This window comes from Stegostoma tigrinum, chromosome 28 (genome assembly GCF_030684315.1).
Source record: "Stegostoma tigrinum isolate sSteTig4 chromosome 28, sSteTig4.hap1, whole genome shotgun sequence".
In the NCBI taxonomy this organism is placed as follows: domain Eukaryota; kingdom Metazoa; phylum Chordata; class Chondrichthyes; order Orectolobiformes; family Stegostomatidae; genus Stegostoma; species Stegostoma tigrinum.
Genome location: NC_081381.1, coordinates 40,404,939 through 40,426,532, shown reverse-complemented (window position 1 = coordinate 40,426,532; position 21,594 = coordinate 40,404,939).

Sequence of the window (21,594 nt, the reverse complement as noted above, 5' to 3'; positions counted from 1 at the left end):
ATATTAGGTGAGTTTCTGGATTAAGTCTAGCCATAATACTATTAGACTATTACCATATATAATGAGGGGAAAATTAGATTGCACAAGAAAATTTGCTTCAGGCCATAGCAGACCAGATGCCATGAAGCTTTCTCACCCCCACACTTCAATTACAAACAGAATGATTCAGCCCACTATCTCCGTCTGTCTTGTATGTTTACTTCAAATAAAACCTTTCTCCAGTTTTTGCCAGAACCTCATGACAATAATAGTGTCTCAGGTCTCACTAACAAATGCTTAATCTCGGCGAAATATATTTTCATTTCTGCATGAACATCCCTCAACCTTCCTTATAGAATGAAAATCTTGCTAAACTATCTTTATCAAAAAAATTCCAAAGTATGCAAATAAATAGACATAAAAATGTTGCAATCACAAAAGAAAATTCGGTACTTGTTTCAGAAATGAGAACAGTCAACCTTTCCCAGTGAATCAAGAAACTGTTAAAATCTACTGGCATACTTTGAAGAGGTACAGTTTTCCCTTTCTAGTCCACCTTCAGTGTAGAAACAGATAATTATTTATCCAAATTTTCAGGCGATATGAAATGAAAGGGCACGATAAGTTGTTGTCATCAATGAAGGAAGTTACAAAGCAACACATGGGTGGGTAAAACAGTTGTAGATGCAATTCAATTTGGAGAAGTGTGAAGTCATTCACTGTGAAAACAGTTCATTCTTCCTCGTGTTGTTAACTTGAACTTCTAAATCTCATTTAGAGAATTGTTCCTTCAACAATGAGGCTGTTTCTTCATGCATAAGCAGAAAATCACTCTAGAGTGAGTTTTTGTGCATTATCTGGTCAAAATAAAAAGAATAATTAACTAGTAATGTCATCTCAGTAAATAAACTCACTGTTTTTGAAATGTACTTTATGAATGTGCACAATGGCTCTATGAGTAATCATAGAGCGTGATATGACACATGGTTATAGATACCAGGAATGTTTTAGCCTTCGTCCTTGTCGTACAGAGTTAATTCCTATCAGTTTACTGCATTTATAATAGATAGTTTTGTGTGGAGATAATTGTCTGACACAGGCAGCCACTAACACTTAGAAAAGGTTCTCTGAGTCAGCAGAATGTAGAGCTATGTATAAAAGGAGCTCCCTGATAGGATTTTTTCCAAGATTGCCAATCTGTGGAGTACCACAGGTTTTGGAGTTAGGTCCTCAACTATGTACAATCTATGTCAATTATTTGACTGAGGTGTCTAGAAGTATGGAGCTAAATTTGTTGATGGCACCAAGATAAATAGGAAACCACATTTTCAAGAGAAAGTAGACAGTCTGCAAAGGAATCAAGAATTCTAAGTAAGTGGGCAAAAGTTATGCAAATGATATAAGTGAATGTGAACTAATCTACTTTAGCCAAAAGAGTAAGAAAAAGTATGCAATGGAAATGCATTGCAAAAATCAGTAACACAAAGGGATCTGAGTGTCTTGGTACGAGTCACACAGTTAGTATGCAGCTCTGGCAAGTGTTAGAAAAGAAAACAGGGTGTTGTTGTTTGTTGCAAGGGGAATGGAATATAAAAGTAGGGAAGATTTCCTGAAGAAGTACAAGGCATCTGGAGTACAATGTACAATTTAATGCTTGAGAAGCAGTTTGGAGAAGGTTCAGTCAACTCCTTAGGATGAAAGGGAAACCAAATAAAGACAGGAAGGATATATTTGGACTATTGTATTAGATCTACCCTCTTTGGAATTTATTCCCCTCCACCCGTGAGTGCTGATTTTATTGAAATGTAAGAACCTGGGCGGACTGAGGATAGTTTCAGTCTCTACCAAGGGAGAAACCAAGGAGCTGGGATTAAGAATAATAACTCACGCTTTTACCAGAGCTGATGAGATGTTGCTTTTGCAGTGAATTACAATTGTGTGGAATTCTTTTCTCCAGAATGTAATGAAGGCTCAATCCCTGAATTTACTCAAGGATGAAATAGAAAGAGTTTTGATCAACAAGACAGTCAAGGGTAATGGGGTGCAGACATGGAAGTGGAGGTGAGACCACAACAAAACCAAACACGGTCTCATTAAATGTTGATGGAGGCGTCAAGGCCTGAAGGCCTATTATTCCAGCTCCTAGGTTTTATGTTCATGTGCCTTGCATTCTATACCATGTGGATGGATAGAGTGACAGTGCCTACATTTCATTCAATGAGTCAGAACAGTGAGAAGGTTTTTTGACCACTACTTTAGCTAGATTCCAAAGCAATTACGAATGGCTTGTTTTAGTCAGATATGCCATCAAGGTCAGAATTCTTAAACTTTGATACGTTTAATATTTGGATCGCATTCCTTGAAGCAAATATTAAGTTGCTTTTTGTGGCTTCTAATATTCAAAGAACTGTCTACAAGTCACTATTCTTACAGCAACAGAAAAGATATTCAACTGTTCCATTACTAAATGAAATGGTCAGAGAGAATTCATTGTTGTGGGCAGCATATTCTGCTAATGATAAGAACTGGGTCAATCAATTTTCATTACTTTTTTATAAGCTCAGATCGTATTGCTTGACATCTTTAATTAGCCACCAGAGCGTGGTTATCATGATTGGAAGCCAAGACATTAACTGTTATTTATTTATTGCCAAGCACAACTGCTCTCTACCTATCACAGTATTTTTATAAGGGCAGTGTATTCATGAAAAAGTAATGGGCAAACCATCTTAATGAAGCAATCCATTAGGTAGAGACAGAAACCATGTCACTACACTGTTGTATCACTTTATGTGTAACACATGATGGAAGTGATACAATGGATTATTTTCTTGCTTTATTCCCTCTCAATAAAACATTGCCTAACAAAGGTATTAGGCACTGATCCTGAGTCACAATTAAAATGTGCCAATGCAATTGACTTGTATGAGATGTAGTCACCATTTGATAAACTAAGGCTCATTCATTACCTCAAATAATTTCAATAGTTCTTTACCACACAAAATATTATACTCACTCAGTAGCCCAGAAGATCATAAAATTCATTGGGCCAATCATTCTTTCAGAAGGAAGTTGCCATTTCACTGTTTTAAAATGTCTTGCATTCTATACCAAGTGGACCAACTGCAAAATACACTGCAACTATAACTTGCTCATTTTTCCTGTTTGCTCCACAATACATTTTCAATTAATTCACCACTGTTATTTAATAAATGTCTATCTCCATGTATAAAACCCCCCAACAGTTGTGGAACTCTAGAACACTATCTCCATTTGTAACTATCAGATCATTTTCCTTTCTGCCATTTATTTTAACTGCCTCTCCCTTTTTCTATTACTCCCAACTGCTAGAAGGTAGCTGCCTTCCCCCTAGGAAAGGGGATTCCAAGAGCAGGGGGTATATATTTAAGGTGAGAGGACAGAGATTTTAAAAAGACATGATGGACAAATTTTTGACGCAGAGGGTGTTTCGTGTGTTGAATGAACACAGAAGATAGAACTGACATTTAACAGGCCCTTTGGCACATGATGTGCCAAACTAAACTAATCCCTTCTGCCTGCCCTTGGTCCATACTTATTCATTCTTTGCATATTCATGTGCTTATCTAAAAGCCCCTTAAACTCCCCTATTGTGTCTGCCTTCATGGCCACCACCACCCCCGGCAGCATGCTGCAGACTCCTAACACTCTCTGCGTAAAACAGCTTGTCCTTCACATCCTCTTTGAACTCCTCCCCCTACCCCAACCCCCACCGTAAATGCATGCCTCCTCATAATAGACATTTCAACTTTGGGAAAAAAGATTCTGACTGTAACTCTTCCTATGCAACTCATAATTTTATTGACTTCTATCAAATCTCTCCACAGCCTCCACCAGCCCAGAGAAGAAAACATGAGGTTATCTAACCACTTCTTATAGCTCTTACCCTCTAATCTTGACGCCTCCTGGTAAACCTCTTCTGCATTCTCTCCAGAGCCACCACATCCTTGCTCTAATGTGGCAGCCAGAACTGAACACATTTCTCTAAGTGCAGCCTATCTAAAGTCATATTAAACTGCAACGTAACATCCTGAATCTTGAACTCAATTCCCTGGCCAATAAAGGCAAGCATGCCATTCACCTTCTTCACCACCCTATCTACTTGTCTGGCCACTTTCTGGAAGCAATGGACGTGAACCCTGAGATCTCTCTGTACATCAATGCAGTCCAGGGTCCCATCATTAACTGTACACTTTTCCTTAACATTTGATCTCCCAAAATGCAGCACCTCGCACTTATTTGGATTGAGTTCCATCTGCCATTTCTCCATGCATATCTGCCACTGATTTATATCCCACTGTGTTCTTTGACAACCTTCTGAAAAAACTGATAGATGCAGGAATAGTTACAATGTTTAAAAGACACTCAGATTTATTTCAGAATCCCCTTCCCCTCCCAAAGGGTCTAGACCCGATATGTCAGCTTTCCTGCTCCTCTAATGCTGCTTGGACTGCTGTGTTCATCCAGCTCTACAACTTGTTATCTCAGATTCTCCAGCATCAGCAGCTCCTACTATCTAAGTTCATGATTATGACAGGTTTGGAGAGATATGGACCAAGAGCAGGCTGGTAGGACTAGTTTTGTTTGGGATTATATTCAGCGTTGAGTGATTGCACCAAAGTGCCTATTTTCGTGCTTTATGACCCTTAAACTAAGACGTACAATGTAGCCCAGATATTTAGGCTGAGCCTGGATGAGAGAGAGGAAAGGAGGATATTTTATGATTGGAAAATCCAGAAGTGAAAGGGTTTTATTTTACATGCCTGCCAAATTTAACAGTAAATCTGTAGAGAACTTATTTACCGTCAAACTGCTTTTAGAAGTCAGATACGAGGTTGCCTGCTGGGTTTCTGTGGAATAAAAAAATTATAGTGGAACAGATTTTGGATCAATTAGTAGGAAACTGGGTAAACTTTGCTCAGTTTGAGGGAAATAAACCATTGCTTCTCTTAATCACATCTGATGAAATAAAGGCGTTTATGAACGCAGCCATTCTTAACCTCCTTCAGCTGGGTCACGAATTCATGTAGCAGTTAGCTACCATCATAAATAATTCCTAAATCAGCCCTCTCTCTTCCTATTTACATCTGGCTGCAACTTAACCTCAAGTCATGCCATTTGACACTTTAAGACTTTGCTGTTATGAAGCGAAATATGAATGCTGCTATAAATGTGAGTTAATCTCTGTTCTCTGTCAAATCTGTATCCACTTCATGATCCCAAAGCCCTACCACCTCATTTCCCAAAGGCCAATATTAGTAGGTCAATTACTAATTCCTAATCTCCCAAAGCAGACTTGTGAAACAATTCCACTAGGAAATTTGTTCCACATTTAAGATGCTACATATATTCTTAGCACTGCATCTCCATGCACTCTAGATAACTGAACTTTGACCATAAATGGGGGTATCTGATAAATACTTCTATGACAGACTGAAACATTTCCTTCCAGTGTGATTTTAACAGGATAATCAACTTCAAGAGACACATCAGCATAATTCTGTAAAATGTCAATTCATTAAATATTTTGGCCTGTTTATCCCATTGCTCTGTGAATGAATGCCCTTAGAGGATCAAATGGCCATTTGTTGTTCCTATTTGATTCCAGGCTTAACAAATGAAATCATAACCCTAGTATAGTACTGGCTTTGGACAATGGGCTTATATATTCTATTATATCCATTGCCATTCACCTGATAATTAGCTTTATAATATGTCATTTGGATGGCACAAGACCTTGATTAGGTCAATTTGGGGCCTTAAGCGAAACATGCTTAAACAATTCATTTCACAAAATGGGATGTACTCAATGCAAATCCTAGACATAATAAGAGCTATTTTGTAAGTGTGATGAGAAATACAATCTCATCCTAGTTTAGGACTTCCAAAGAAGAGCCCCGGTTGAAAACGTCCACTTTCCTGCTCCTCTGGTGCTGCCTGGCTGCTGTGTTCCTTCAGCTCCACATTATGTTATCTCTGACTCCAGCACGCGCAGTTTTTACTAACTCCTAGTTCATAGAGATAATGGGAACTGCAGATGCTGGAGAATCCGAGATAACTAAATATGGAGCTGGATGAACACAGCAGGCCGAGCAGCATCTTAGAGGCACAAAGGCTGGTGTTTCAGACCTACCCTTCATCAGTCAGACTCTCCTCCCTCATTTTTGCAGGTTTTAACCTTCCAAGCTTCTTCATTCATTCTTCTTCCTTCTCTCATCCTTTTTGTTTTGAAAATACCTATTTGTTTTCCGTTCATTCTTTAACACTTTAATTTCTTCTTCAGAAGTATCTCAAAAATTGTTACTTTACAGCTTGAGGACAAACAGTCTATCCATATTTGTCAACTTGTACTACGAAGTGTTACAAAATCCCAGCTCTGTCAAAAACTTAATTAACCATCTCTCCCATAGTTTTCAATCTTGCTATTTTTTAAAAGTGCTTGTTAATTATCCTGTAACTTGCATTGGCTGCTTCACCACATTAAAGGTGCTATAGAAATGTATTTTTTTCTAATGTCCTAACCTATAAGACCTAAACATTCACCTCGTTTTTTTTCAGTTGAAAAGAAATCTTAATCAGACTAATATCACACCTTTGGATAATGTTGTATAATTTCTGTGGTAACTAGTATGGAAAGAATTCAGTTGCAATAATTGTACGTTCTGTTTCTTTCTTGAGAAACTCAATCCAGCCAGTCAACCTCAGAAACCAAAGTTTCCACCTTGAATTGTTCTCATTACAACCATCAAAGCAATTTCAATGCTGTGTACTGACAGTTTCTTTGTCAATAAAGTAAATTAGTGGTTGGGGTACAGCCTCTGTATTCCTCACCAGATATCAACTGAATGGACATGTGGCTCATAATTAACAGAACATTGGAAGTTGGTGTGCTGGAAATTTTGGCAAACAATAAGATTGAGAAGTCCCCAGGGCCAGACCAGATTTATCCTAGGTTGCTCCGGGAAGCGACAAAGGAGGTTGCTAAGCCGCTGGCGAAGATATTTGCTTCCTCACTCTCCATGGGAGTCGTACCAGAAGATTGGAGGGAGGCAAATGTTGTTCCTCTTTTCAAGAAAGGGAATAGGGAATTCCCTGGAAATTACAGACCAGTCAGCCTTACGTCTGTGATCAGCAAGGTTTTGGAAAGAATTCTGGGGAATAGGATTTATGACTATTTCGAAAAGCATTGCGTGATTAAAGGGAGTCAGCATGGCTTTGTGAGGGGCAGGTCATGCCTTACAAATCTTATTGAGTTCTTTGAGGAAGTCACAAGGCAGGTTGACGAGGGTCGAGCAGTGGATGTGGTGTACATGGACTTCAGCAAGGCATTTGATAAGGTTCCCCACGGCAGGCTCATTCATAAAGTCAGGAGGTATGGGGTACAGGGTGATTTGGCTGTCTGGATTCAGAATTGGTTGGCTGACAGGAGGCAGAGAGTGGTTGTAGATGGTAAGTATTCTGCCTGGAGGTCAGTGCTGAGTGGTGTCCCGCAGGGCTCTGTTCTTGGACCTCTGCTCTTTGTAGTTTTTATAAATGACTTGGATGAGGAGGTTGAGGGGTGGGTTAGTATGTTTGCTGATGACACAAAGGTTGGAGATACCATTGATAGTATCGAGTGCTATTACAGGCTTCAGCGAGACATTGACAGAATGCAGAGCTGGGCTGAGAAATGGCAGATGGAGTTCAACCTGGATAAATGCGAAGTGATGCATTTTGGAAGGTCGAACTTAAATGCTGAATATAGGATTAAAGGCAGGATTCTCGGCAGTGTGGAGGAACAGCAGGATATTGTGTTTAAGTGCATAGCTCCCTCAAAGTTGCCACCCAGGTGGATAAGTTTGTTAAGAAAGCATATGGTGTTTTGGCTTTCATTAACAGGGGGATCGAGTTTAAGAGCCGCGAGGTTATGCTGCAGCTCTACAAAACCCTGGTGAGACCACACTTGGAATATTGTGTCCAGTTCTGGTCACCCTATTATAGGAAAGATGTGCAGGCTTTCGAGAGGGTGCAAAGGAGGCTTACCAGGATGCTGCCTGGACTGGAGGGCTTGTCTTACGAGGAGAGGTTGACTGAGCTTGGACTTTTCTCTCTGAAGAGAAGGAGGAAGAGAGGCGACCTGATCGAGGTATACAAGGTAATGAGAGACATGGATAGAATCGATAGCCAGAGACTTTTCCCCAAGGCAGGATTGACTGCCACAAGGGGTCATAGTGTTAAGGTGTTAGGAGGAAGGTATAGAGGAGACGTCAGAGGGAGGTTCTTCACCCAGAGAGTTGTGAGCGCATGGAATACTTTGCCAGTGGAAGTCATGGAAGCGGAGCCATTAGTGACATTTAAGCAACTGCTGGACATGCACATGGACAATAGTAAATTGAGGGGAATGTAGGTTAGGTTATTTTATTTTTGGATTTGGATTATTCCATGGCACATCATCATGGGCCGAAGGGCCTGCACTGTGCTGTACTTTTCTATGTTCTATGTTCTAAGTTCTATTTACAAGGCAATTTCATTTACAAGCAAACACCAAAAGTGTCTCATGAATATTGCAAGTACTTGCTTTAGTGCTGACTTGTGTGATTTGGTTTGTTTTTCTCTTAATCTTGAAGCCCATGAGCAATACCTCATGCTCATTTAAAATGTCTTTGTGTGGCATTTCTTATGGCTTGATCAAATCAATGCGCTGTGGATTATGAGATTAACCAGAACTCCAGTCGGTTAACCATTCAGCCTCTGACTCTCAAGAAAAGCCAAAAGAATTGCAGATGCTGTTCCTGAGGAATGGATACCAGACTTGAAACATTAACTCTGATTCCTCTGCACAGGTGCTGCCTGAACTGCTGAGCTTTTCCAACAATATCTGATTTTGTTTCACCTCTGACACTCATTGGATTAATTGCTTCTGTTTGAAGGCTTACACCAATCTTCTCCAGTTATCCAGCGGCAAAGAGCATTTCTGAATATTGGTGATAGTAGACCACATACATTTCTAGATGGTGCTGCGTGAATTGATCTAACCCAAGACACCATGGTTGGTCACTTGGAGATAGCAAGAACTGTTAATGATACAATCAGAGTTGATACTTTGTGGAGCTGGAGGAACACAGCAGGTCAGACAGCATCAGAGCCGCAGGGAAGTCGCCATTTCGAGTTTACGCCCTTTATTAGGAGTGGTGAAGGATGTAAACGTGAAACATATGTTTTCCTGTTCCTCTGATGCTTCCTGACCTGTTGGGTTCATTGCAGTTGGTCACAGCCTAAAGGTACTGACCTTAGATACCAATATACTTTAATATCTGAAATAGAGACCAGGATTATTCCTTCTAAGGTACAAGCAGGGAAATTTCTCAGCTCTTTGCGCCCACTTTGAGAGAAAGTACCTCAAGTATATAAATGACTCAGATGAAAACGTAGATGGCTGGGTTAGTAAGTTTGCAGATGACATGAAGTTTGATGGAGTTGTGGATAGTTTAGAAGGTTGTCAAAGGATACAGCGGGATATAGATCAGTTGCAGATATCGGTGGAGAAATGGCAGATGGAGTTTAATCCAGGCAAGTGTGAAATGCTGCTCTTTGGGAGATCGAATGTTAAGGAAACATTAATGGCAGGGCCCTGAACAGCATTAATGTACAGAAGGATCTTGGGGTTCAAGTCCATAGCTCCCTGAAAGTGGCCAGGTGAGTAGACGGGGTGGTAAAGAAAGTGTATGGTATGGTTGCCTTTATTGTTCAGGCATTGAGTACAAGAGTCAGGATGTCATGTTGCAGCTTTATAAGACTTTGGTCAGGCCGCAGTTAGAGCATTGTGTACACTATTGGTTGTCACATTATGGGAAGGATGTGGAGGCTTTTTAAAGGGTACACAAAAGGTTTACCAGGGTGTTGCCTGGATCAGAGGGTATGATCTATAAGGAGAGGCTGGAAAAATTCTGCAGGCCAAGCAGCATCAGAGGAGCAGGAAGGCTGACTTTCTGGTGCTAAGAAGGGTCTCAGCCTGAAACGTCAGCCTTCCTGCTCCTCTGATGCTGCTTGGCCTGCTGTGTTCATCCAGCTCCACACCTTGTTATCTCAGATTCTCCAGCATTGTCAGTTCCTACTATCTCTGGAAAAATTCAGGTTGTTTTCTCTGCAGTGGCAGAGGCTGAGAGGAGACTTGATACAAGTCTGTAAGTGGTAGGAGTCTGGAACGTGCTGCCAGGGGAGTGGTGGAGACAAATAGGATAGGGGCACTTAAGGGGTTTTTAGATAAGCAAATGAATTTACAAAGAATGGAGGGATATAGACCAAGTACAGACAGAAGGGATTAGTTTAATTTGGCATCATGTTCAGCACAATATCATAGGCTGAAGGGACCCGTTCCTGTTCTAGAACATAGAACATAGAACAGTACAGCACAGAACAGGCCCTTCAGCCCACAATGTTGTGCCGACCATTGATCCTCATGTATGCATCCTCAAATTTCTGTGACCATATACATGTCCAGCAGTCTCTTAAATGACCCCAATGACCTTGCTTCCACAACTGCTGCTGGCAACGCATTCCATGCTCTCACAACTCTCTGCGTAAAGAACCTGCCTCTGACATCCCCTCTATACTTTCCACCAACCAGCTTAAAACTATGACCCCTCGTGCTAGCCATTTCTGCCCTGGGAAATAGTCTCTGGCTATCAACTCTATCTATGCCTCTCATTATCTTGTATACCTCAATTAGGTCCCCTCTCCTCCTCCTTTTCTCCAATGAAAAGAGACCGAGCTCAGTCAACCTCTCTTCATAAGATAAGCCCTCCAGTCCAGGCAGCATCCTGGTAAACCTCCTCTGAACCCTCTCCAAAGCATCCACATCTTTCCTATAATAGGGCGCCCAGAACTGGACGCAGTATTCCAAGTGCGGTCTAACCAAAGTTTTATAGAGCTGCAACAAGATCTCACGACTCTTAAACTCAATCCCCCTGTTAATGAAAGCCAAAACACCATATGCTTTCTTAACAACCCTGTCCACTTGGGTGGCCATTTTAAGGGATCTATGTATCTGCACACCAAGATCCCTCTGTTCCTCCACGCTGCCAAGAATCCTATCGTCAATCCTGTACTCAGCTTTCAAATTCGACCTTCCAAAATGCATCACCTCGCATTTATCCAGGATTGTTCTGTATTGTTCAACGTTCTATGTTCTAAATAACAGAATCTTTGTTGTGGGAAAAGGGATGGGTGAGGGTTTACATTGGGCACACTGACTCCAGGCACAAATCAGAGACTGTCACTGGCGTTTTTGAGTGTATAGGAGGCTCTGTATAGTCGTTTGGGATTTTGTTCCAGTTGTGGCAATTAGTATAAGGCCAGCTAATTTCACCGCCCCACCACATTCCCAGCTGCCTTGTATCAAGCAGCAGCAAGCAAGAACTGCAGATGATTGATTTTATTTTCATCCAACCCACTGTAATTATAGCTTCACCTCCATGACTGAGCCCAAGTACTCAACAGTGACTGGAGATTGAAACAATGATCTTTCTGTCCAACCATGAATTGATTAAATGTTCCAAATTCTTGCCCCGTTTAGCCAAAATGGCCGTTTCTGAAAATCCATTGACATAACCTGGTACAAACCTTGTTTGCTAGGGACAGGGGGCATTTCACAGATGCACAAACACACATAAAACTACACTGAAGAGCAATTTATTTTTCTTTGCAAGCTTCTGAACTCAGCTCATGGGATTTTAGGAAAATTGTCCAAGACTATTGAACTCTTTGGAGATTTCAGGTTCACTTTGGGAAGGCACGGGAGCCTTTTCAGGAGGTTCAGGCACCCTCATGAGATTGCTAGCAGTAGAATTTAGAGGTCATTTTACAGTGTGTAAACTCTGTGGAGCTGTCAAGTCATTCAAATTGTCACAAGCAAGTATCCAGCCAACCCATGCTGGTAAAACTCACAACACACCTTTAAAAATTAGATATGATGCTGCAACTGGACAGCATTTGTTGGATAACCCTGAATGGAATAAAGGGGCACCAACTTAAGACTGAGATAAGGAAGAAATTCTACTCTCAGAGGGTTGAGTGTCTTTGGAACTCTTGCCACAGAGACGTGTGGGGGCAGAGACCTCGTTTATATTTAAGGATGAGACAGATAGATTCTCGATCATTCGAGGAATAAAGCGTTATGGGGAAAAGAGGCAGGCAAGTTGATGTGAAGGAATATTGGCTCTGCCATTGTCCTATTGAATAGCACAGCAGGCTTGAGTAGCTAAATAGCTTGCTCCTGTTCTTAATTTCTATGGATCATTTGGTCTTACGGTGGGAGGAATTATGTTGACAGCCAGTTTAGAATGATCAGTCAGTCAGCGCGATGCGCTTAAATTCTCTAGAAGCTACAAATGCTCATACATAGGTGCCTGTTATTTTTAGACAAGAACAGCCATGTATGTAAACTGTAACAAGAACAAAGAAGAATACAGCATAGGAACAGGCCCTTCAGCCCTTCTCGAGAGCCGACACCATTTACCCTTCCATAGTAAAACTGTCTTTACTTACAGGATCCGCATCCCTCTAATCCCTTCCTATTCATGCATTTGCCCAGGTGTTTCTTGAATGCTGTTGTGTCAGCTTCCACCAGCTCCTCTGGCAATGCGTTCTAGGTACTCACCACCCTTTTGTGTGAAAAACCTCCATCAGACATCTCTTTTAAAATCTCCCCTGCACCTTGAACCAAATGTATCCGAATAATTGATTCCTCCTCCCTGGGAAAAAGCCTGACACTTTCCACTGTGCCTGTTTTAACTCAACAGAAGTAAGTGACACTCTCATTTGTTCATTTCTCAGGCAATGCTCTGATCCAGAGCCAACCTGCCAAGTTTAAAATTTAAATCACTCCTGGCTACTCTCTGTCAATCAGCGATTACTGATGCATTCTCCATGGCAATGTTTCTTCCAATCAAATACCAAGTTAACAACCAATCAGCATGAAGAAAGATGAAAAACGTCAACAATACTCAAGGCCTGTGCAGCCAAGCAACTTCTTAGAGAGTAGGAATAAGAAGTTAGGCCAGACACCTCGGTGTTTGAGGAGTTGGTGCAGTGGGCAAGGATTCAGATTTTTGGATCATTGGCATCTCTTATCGGACAAAAGAGGCCTGTTCAATAGGACTGGTTTTCACCTGAACTGCAAGGGAACCAATATTCTGGCCGGCAGATTTGCTTAGTAGTTAAATAGTCATCAGTGGGTTAGCATGTTTGTTATCACTGATTTGTATTGATGACCCATGTCTAGCACATCCATTGTCCTTGCCTTTGGTATCAAGCAACAACCAGGATGCATACGTTTCTGTTTGAACAACCATTATGCTTTATGTCACTCAAGGTAGCTTAATCACAAAGTAGCCTTTACTGGGTATTACTGTAAAGGATTTAACTTTGACCAAGTGCCATGGTGGGAATTGAAGTCCAGAACACTAATCTGGAATTCTGGCTTAGGGGTTTCTTTTTATGTGGGATATGAGTGTCCTTGCCCATTCCTCATTGTGTCTTTTGAAGGTGGTGGCGAGCTGCAATCCATGTGCTGTAGGTCGACACAGAATTCTGTTAGGGAGGCAATTCCAGGATTTTGACTCAACAACACTGAAAAAAATGGCAATATATTTCCAAATCAGGATGATGAGTGACTTGCAGGGGAACTTGCAGGTGACAGTGATATCTCCCATGTCGGTGCTGCTTATGTCCTCCTAGATGGAGCTGGTCATGGGTTTGAAAGCTTGATTCTAAGGAGCCTTTAGGAATTTCTGCAGTGTATCTTGTAGATAATACACTTTGCTGCTACTGAACGTTATTGGTACAGTGACTGAAAGTCTGTGAAGGTGGCACAAATCACACAAGCTACTTTGTCCTGGATGTTGTCAAACTTCTTGAGTATTATTGAAGCTGCTCCAAACCAGGCAAGTGGGGAGCATTCCATTACACTACTGGCTTGTGCCTTACAGATAACGAACAGGCTCTGGGAATCAGGAGGTGCATCACTGAGCAGGTTATTGCTGAGCAGGTGCTACTTGATAGTACAGTTGATGACAACTTCCAACACTTTACTGATGATTGAGAATACACTGATAGGGTGATAATTAATGTGGTTTGATTTGTCCTGTTTTTTGTGTATAGGACATACCTGAGCATTTTTTCACATTACTGAGCAGGTATCAGCATTGTATCTGTACTGGAACAGCCTGGCTTGGGGAGCAGCTATTCCAGTGACATTACCACTTTGTCACTATCTCTTTGTGAATGGTTATTTTGTGTCAGTCTTCAGACTCGAGAAAGGGACATTCCAAGAAAATTAATAATGTGTCAAAGGCAGGAACTCAATAAAGTTAACATTCGAGCTGTTCAGGGATTTGCACAAGAATTTTTCAAAACATTTTTGATTCACAAAATATTCTTTTACTGAATAATTGAAAACAACCATGTTATTTTTTTTTTAAATGTTCAAAATATGACGTGAGTAAACTATGGATCTGTTCATCTAATATCTGATATCACGAGATATTGTAATCTATAATTTATGTCAGAATGACTGAGTACATGGAGAATCTTGAGCTGATTAGAGAGACCTGACATAGTTTTGAAAAGGGAAGGTCATATCTAAAGAAATTAACATTTATTGTATTTTAAGAAGAAGCAGGACAGAAAATGAGGTAAATGACCAATAGAATGGAGGAAGAAGTGAATTAAAACTTAATGTATGATAGATAGAAATCTTCGAAAGAACACAATGCAGCGTAACAGAGAAGAAGATTAGAAATATAGCGACAGTCTGATTAAGAGCTGGTGCATCACCAGAGACACCTGAAGTATATTATCAACACATTGTGTAGCAAGATGATGTGCAAAAACATTCCACGGATGTTCTGGCACAAAAATGCAGCTGTGAGACAATTCATCACTTTTTCCAAATGTCAACTGTCATGGCAGCAGAAAAGAAAAAGTTCAAAGTCATAAAATGTGAAATTTGCCTCTTCTTAATTTGACATTTTTATTATGTTACTGAGAGTATTTCGAGGAAGCAGGTTATCAGACAGGACTGTCACATCTTTTAAGAGAATCCTGTTTTCTGTAAGCTGAGAAACACAATGACATCTTTTGGGAATAGTTACAATAATTTAAAAATCTTAATGGTTCGAAGTACCATAAACCAAACCTTTAAATATTGAAGTTTTCTCCCATTTCAGCCTGAAATAGATTATTTATAGACTTTCAAGTTGGATAGAAATGAGGAAGGAGAGATTTAGGAAGAGCCTGAACATACCCAGGTTAGAGGCAATGGAAAATGATGTATTCACAATTCCCCATTGTACCTGGATCACAGTGTGACTTACTGGAAATGTTTGGGAAGAGCAGAGTAAGAGTTGACCCTCTTCACCTGAGTGCCCATTCTTCAGCTGTGTACCTAAGATTTTAAGCTGGGTGTCTAAATTCTGAATTGCTATACACATCCGCAGCCCCCAGGCTACAAATAGGTTCCATTCTTAAGTACGTCTGTAAGTCAATTTGTATGCACATTATAATATTATACAAAGGAAATAGTCATTCATAAGTATGAGAAAGCATGAGCAGGTCAGATCTTTAAAATTAATATAGAATATTGTTTGTAGGTATGAGCATTTGTAAGTCAAACACTCATAAGTTGGGAACTGCCTGTAGATTAATACATATCATCATTGCGTGCTGTGCCTGTTGGCTGGCCATTTCTTCATAACATTTGTTACATCTCTCTATCCTGTGCTACTCTTCAAATCTGCTGATAATATCAATTTTCAAGACAACCAGAATTAAAATTCTCTTTCTTCTTCTTTTTTCCTTGAAATCTTCCCTTCTCATCTCTTTCCTCCTGCAATACAGCCTACTCATTCTCTCCCTGCCTTTCCCTAATTCCATTATTGTTCAGTGGATTTCTTTGTTCACTCTCCTCAGCACTGCATCATTTACTATTTGTCTTTCCAGTTCATTTTTCCATTCTGAGTCCAAATGCACAACTCGAAACTATTTTGCAATTTTTGATTTCCTTTTCCTGTGAAATCTAAGTGTCTCATCCATTTAAAACAAAAACTTGAAATCAGGCTTTTTAAGAATTGAGGTTTGAGTTGTTTATTCAACCACCTCCATCTTGGCTGTATCTTTTTCTAAAATATAATTCCACTGCTCTCCTGATTTCTACGTCATTCCATCCATTTTGCTTTCTAAATATTGGAATTCTTGGACTTAGGACATAGAACAGTACAGCACAGGGGCAGGCTCTTTGGCTGTTCCATGTTCTAGAACTTTATTCTAACTTTTTTATCCTTCTATGAATTCAGTATTATGCATCACAATAGTTTTGCCATCATCCCTTTTATTCGAAGGTTCATGCCGGCAGCTCAGAGTCTATACTTGCTTTTGCAAAGCTTCTTCTGTATTTGTTACAATTGAAAGTTCTTTGTGATCTGTGTCCTATGCTGAGAAGAAGAGAAGGAGAGATGGAATGGGGATTAGCAACAGTGCTTGACAAGGATGCTGACAACTGTGTGTGTGAAATGAAATACAAGTCAACCAGGCCAACACTGGTGAAACCAAAAGGGTAACCAGTGGATTTCAGTGAATTCACTCACAAGGAAATGTCCAGGCGAAGGTGTTGATGAAATGTGTGGTAGTGGTGAATAGCTAATCAAACAGGAGAGTGGAAAAAGCTGCATGATTATTATAGGAAATTGAAACTGTACTGTTGGAGGCAAAACAAAAGAGATGATCTGTTGGGGCTCATGCTGAAGGGATTGCACTCTGTTTTAAACAGGACACGCCCAACATTTCCAGGCCATCAAGTCACAACAGTCTGTGAGCTTGCGCTGATAAAAACTCCAAGGCCAACAGGCTGCACTGGAGGGCAAGTTCTCTCCACCCAGGGCTGCTGTAAGACATGGCATGAGGGAAAGGAAGATAATGGCCATCTGAGGGCACATCAGTGGCCTGGGGTGACATTCCATTGTAAATACATTCTCATGTTTGCAAATTTATATTCATTCATCAGTAGCAGCTGGGAGCATGAAGGGCTGCCTCACTGCAGTGTGAAGAATGAAGTTACAGGGCGGGGCCATCCACAGTTCTGCCCGATGTTTGATGGTTCAAAGTATGAGGTGAGCAGCTCCTGCTCCACGACCAGGGTCTGGGACCTTGGGACGTGATTGCCAGTTTTACAATAAAAGTCATTCTTTCCAGGTCATTGTACATGGCCAAGCATTATCACCATTGTTTCAAATGCTGCAGAGTGTGGGCGAGAGAGCTTGGGATTAGGAATTGGGCTTCGACAAACAGACTCATGTCCAAGATTCCTGCACAGCATTTCACGTCCACAGACTTCTTTTACCTGGTCAGTGAGATTGTCAGTTTAATGCTCTTCCTCTTTCTAGGGCCTTATATTGTACATCTCCCCCATCTCTGACTGAATGAAACACTTTCCCCGCCCACGCTTTGCTGGCAGCCATTTTCATCTCCATTGTTCAATTTGCATCACAACAGAAGGAAGCAGAGATTGTGTTTCACATAATGAGTCATTCAGTCAGCCTCTCAACCTAACCTTCACATTCCCTTTATGGTAACCCTCATCATCAATCCTGTGATCTTTACCACCTTCCCACCCGACCAAGGTTTTCATCTCCACACTATACCCCTGACTCTGGGCAGATCAAATCTTCAGACCAGACAGAGTAGGGCACTACCCTCCCATTGAAACCAGGGGGAAAATGACTGTCAATAATCCACAACCTCCTGTATTATCCTGTATTTCTCTTCCATACTGAAGAGTCTCCTTCTCCCCCATATGTTGAGGTGCTCCTTTCACCATTGATTCCCACTCTCCATCTTATCATACTGCCTTCAATATCCCGGATTGAGTTCCTTAGCTTCCCTCCAGCAGCTGTCACCCCTATAATCCCCCTTGATGTTTGATGGATGGACCCACAGGATTGACCATGGAAAACCCATTTGACCAACTTGAACAGACAGTGCTAACTGATGATTGACCAGACCCCTGACTGATCACTGTCCATCTTACTGAATGACCTCCTGTATCTCCCTGGGCTGATTGCACTGAATCCATAGGACTGCCTGTGGCCCACTCCCCAGACTTTTTAGGTTTCGACCCCCCTGATGCTGACCACCCCAAGCAGCCAAATGACGACATCCATACTGTTGGCTTAGCAGGGACACTGTTCTTGTCTTACTGTACTATGAACTCCTGGCTGAAGGGTGTCTCCCTAGGACTGATTGAGGGCTACTCACCTTGGACTTTGAGACATGGCCAATTCGTTGAACCACATGCAGGGTATTTGCAATGTATGCTACAAACACATGGTGCAAGTTTGAGATTGATGTGATACGCTGTAGTACAGCAACAGATCAACCCATTTTGCCTTATCACTCCTGATAATGAAGTCACGTTACCTGGCTTTGTGTCTGCACTGACAGGCAACTCAAGACATAAGGGCTTTTATTCTTCAGGTTTTGGCTAAAGATTGGTGATGTGCCATAGAGGTGTAGTGAGGTTTGTTTGTGTCTGATGCCAATGGCACTGGAGGGGGAAGATGTGGGTGGTCACTGCAAACTGTGTACCCTGAGATGTGACTTACTCCAGTCTAAGGTGGTGGTCCAGAGGAGTGGGTGATGATCTGGACTCACCGGGAAACCATTCTGACTTCAATAAAAAACAAAAGAACTGTGGATGCTGTAAATCAGGAACAAAAACAGAAGTAGCTGGGAAAGGTCAGCAGGTCTGGCAGCATCTGTGAAGAAAAAAAATCAGCGTTAACATTTTGGATCCAGTGACCTTTCCTCAGAACCCCTCCGTTCTGAGTTTTTCCAGCAACTTCTGTTTTTGAACCATTCTGGCTTTACTGTTGAGAATTGTTGCTGTCTAATTTCTATCCGCATGTTGGGATGTTGAGAAATTGCATATCAATGAGAGGAGATTAATTAATAGTAAAACAGTTGTGCACACAATGCATGCAAATGGGCCAATCACTGCTCACTAGCAAGATTCTTGTCTTGTCTTTCAGCTCTTGATTGGTAAAGGAAACTTTTGATTCCTCACGAGAATCTCCTCCTGTTGATCTCTCATGATTTTCCCAACTATTTCTCCAATGCCGGGGCTGTCCAGTGGCTGGGAAGATTCTGTCCTTAGAGCTTAACTTTACGTCAGCTCAGCATGTCTCCTGAGGTCTGCACATGGTGGATAATACGTACCAGATGGATACTGGTGATGTGTGGGCACATAAGATGATGCGAAGTTGCCAGAGGAACTACAAGGGACAAAGGAAATGATTGGGGATCACAGTTTGGCATGCAGAGCAATTGGAGGTGGGTAGAGGGACATGAATTGGTGTGGAGGATATGACAGGACACTTGGAACAGGAGCATGAATGTATTAGTATCAGTTAGCATGGGTAGGGTATGGGGAGTTAGTGGGGATGTTATAAAACAGTATAGCTCCAGGGTTCAATATTAATTAAAACAATTAATGTCATGTCCTAGAGCAGGTCTTCTAAACAATGTTCTATGACCCTCAGAAGTTCTTGTGGTTGGCTCTGAACAGCATCCAAGGAAATTGAGTTCAGCTCCAACACGCACATATGGAATGAATGTTCCAGCAGCTAAGTCTCTATCTCCCGAGGCAAGTGCAAAGATGTGTATATCCATCTCAGGAGTGAAAATCCAGGCCTTAGACTCCCATATACCATACTAAAAATAAGAGACATCCCTTAAGAATCCAAGGACAGGCTATCAAAACAAGGGGCAATCCTTCAAAATATGGGACGGTTCGCACCAGAAACAGCACAGACAGAGTAGAATTCACAAAGTATGAAGGATGAGACATAGGAGATGGAAGGATTCTCGGGGTCACGCAAGCTATCTCTGATCTTCTTTCATGGAGGACCTATAGAGTCATAGAGCATGGAAAGAGACCCTTTGGCCCAACTCATTCATGTCGACCAAGTCTCCCAAAATAAACCAGTCCCATTTGCCTGCATTTGACCCATAACCCTGCAAACCTTTCTTAATCATGTACCTGTCCAAATGTTTACTAAATGCTGAAACTGCACCTGCACCTATCACTTCCTCTGGCAGTTCATTCCATAATTGCATCATCCTCTGAATGAAAAAATTACCCCTGAAATCCATTTTAAATCTTTCCCTTCTCACCTTAAACCTATGGTCTCTAGTTTTAGATTCCCCTGTCCTCAGGAAAAGACCTTGGCTGTTTACTTTATGCATGACCCCATAAATTTGCCTTACCTTTGAAGCAACAAAATTAATTTCTAAACCCGTGTGCCAACATTATTTTAAAATCAAAAGTTGTAAGTGGCACAGCACAATGTCCAATTTGCTGAATTAACAGCACACCATCATGGAAAATCAAAATATTTAAAATCACATCAAACAGTTGAAATGACAAGAGTGAACAACATTTTAGATCAAAGGCTGCTTCTTAACTTGACTACATTCTTCAGCAAAACAAATTATTCTTTGAAATTGGAAGAGTACAAAGAAATTGTGACTTTAAAAATGTAAGTAGATGGTGTCAGAAATAACTAAAATGGAAATAGAATCGAGACAAAGGTCATAGTAAATGGAAAGTGTAGGAACTGAAGTGCCTAGAAAATTAATGGATTGAAACATCAGTCAAATGATTTTTGAAAAAATGTAATAAAAATGAAACTGGAATAAAAAAATTGTGAAATATAAACAAAAACAGAATTAGGCCAGTTAGCCCATCAAGCCTATTAACCGTTCAATCAGATCATGGATGTACCTTAAACATGTTTAGAGATGGTGCATCCACAGTCATAAAGAATTCTGAAGAGCCACAACCCTCTGAATGAAAAGGATTTCTCTTCATCTTGTACCTAAGTAGCACCTCCCTTGTCTTTTCACTTGTGCCCTCTGTGTCTAGACTTCCCGAACTGGGGGAGCATCTTGTCTGCATCTACCCTTCAATTGTTTTGTAACTTTCAAACAGATCACTCTCATTCATGCCAACCAATTGCAAAAGCCAATAATCTGAAGGAAAGGTATTTCGTGAGCAAACCCGCGGTTTGATATTTCAATCCGAGTAGATTTGCGACAAGTCCTGTTTGATGAACTTGATTGCTTTTTCCAATGAATGGAGATGGTTAAACAGGGTCGTGGTGTTAATATTGTGTAGACGGCCTTTTGAAAGGCGATTGAGAAAGTACCAGATAGTACATTTGTATTCTGGCTGCTACTGTCCTTTTAATCCCATCATTTTACCTAACTCCTAAACAAAATAGGATTAAAGGGACAGTCCGATTATAAAATGAGTTAAAAACATCGAAAGTGGAATGTAATGGACAATTGTTGAGAAAGCCTCACTCAGATTTATTCAATGTCTGACTGAGATAACCACGATCAGAAAAGGGGGATACTGCCTAAAGCTAACCCCAAACCCTCGCTGCTGAATTTTCTCTACTACGCTCCATAAGATATGGGAGCAGAATTATATCATTCGACTTGTTACATCTGCTACACCATTCAATCATGGTTGATATGTTT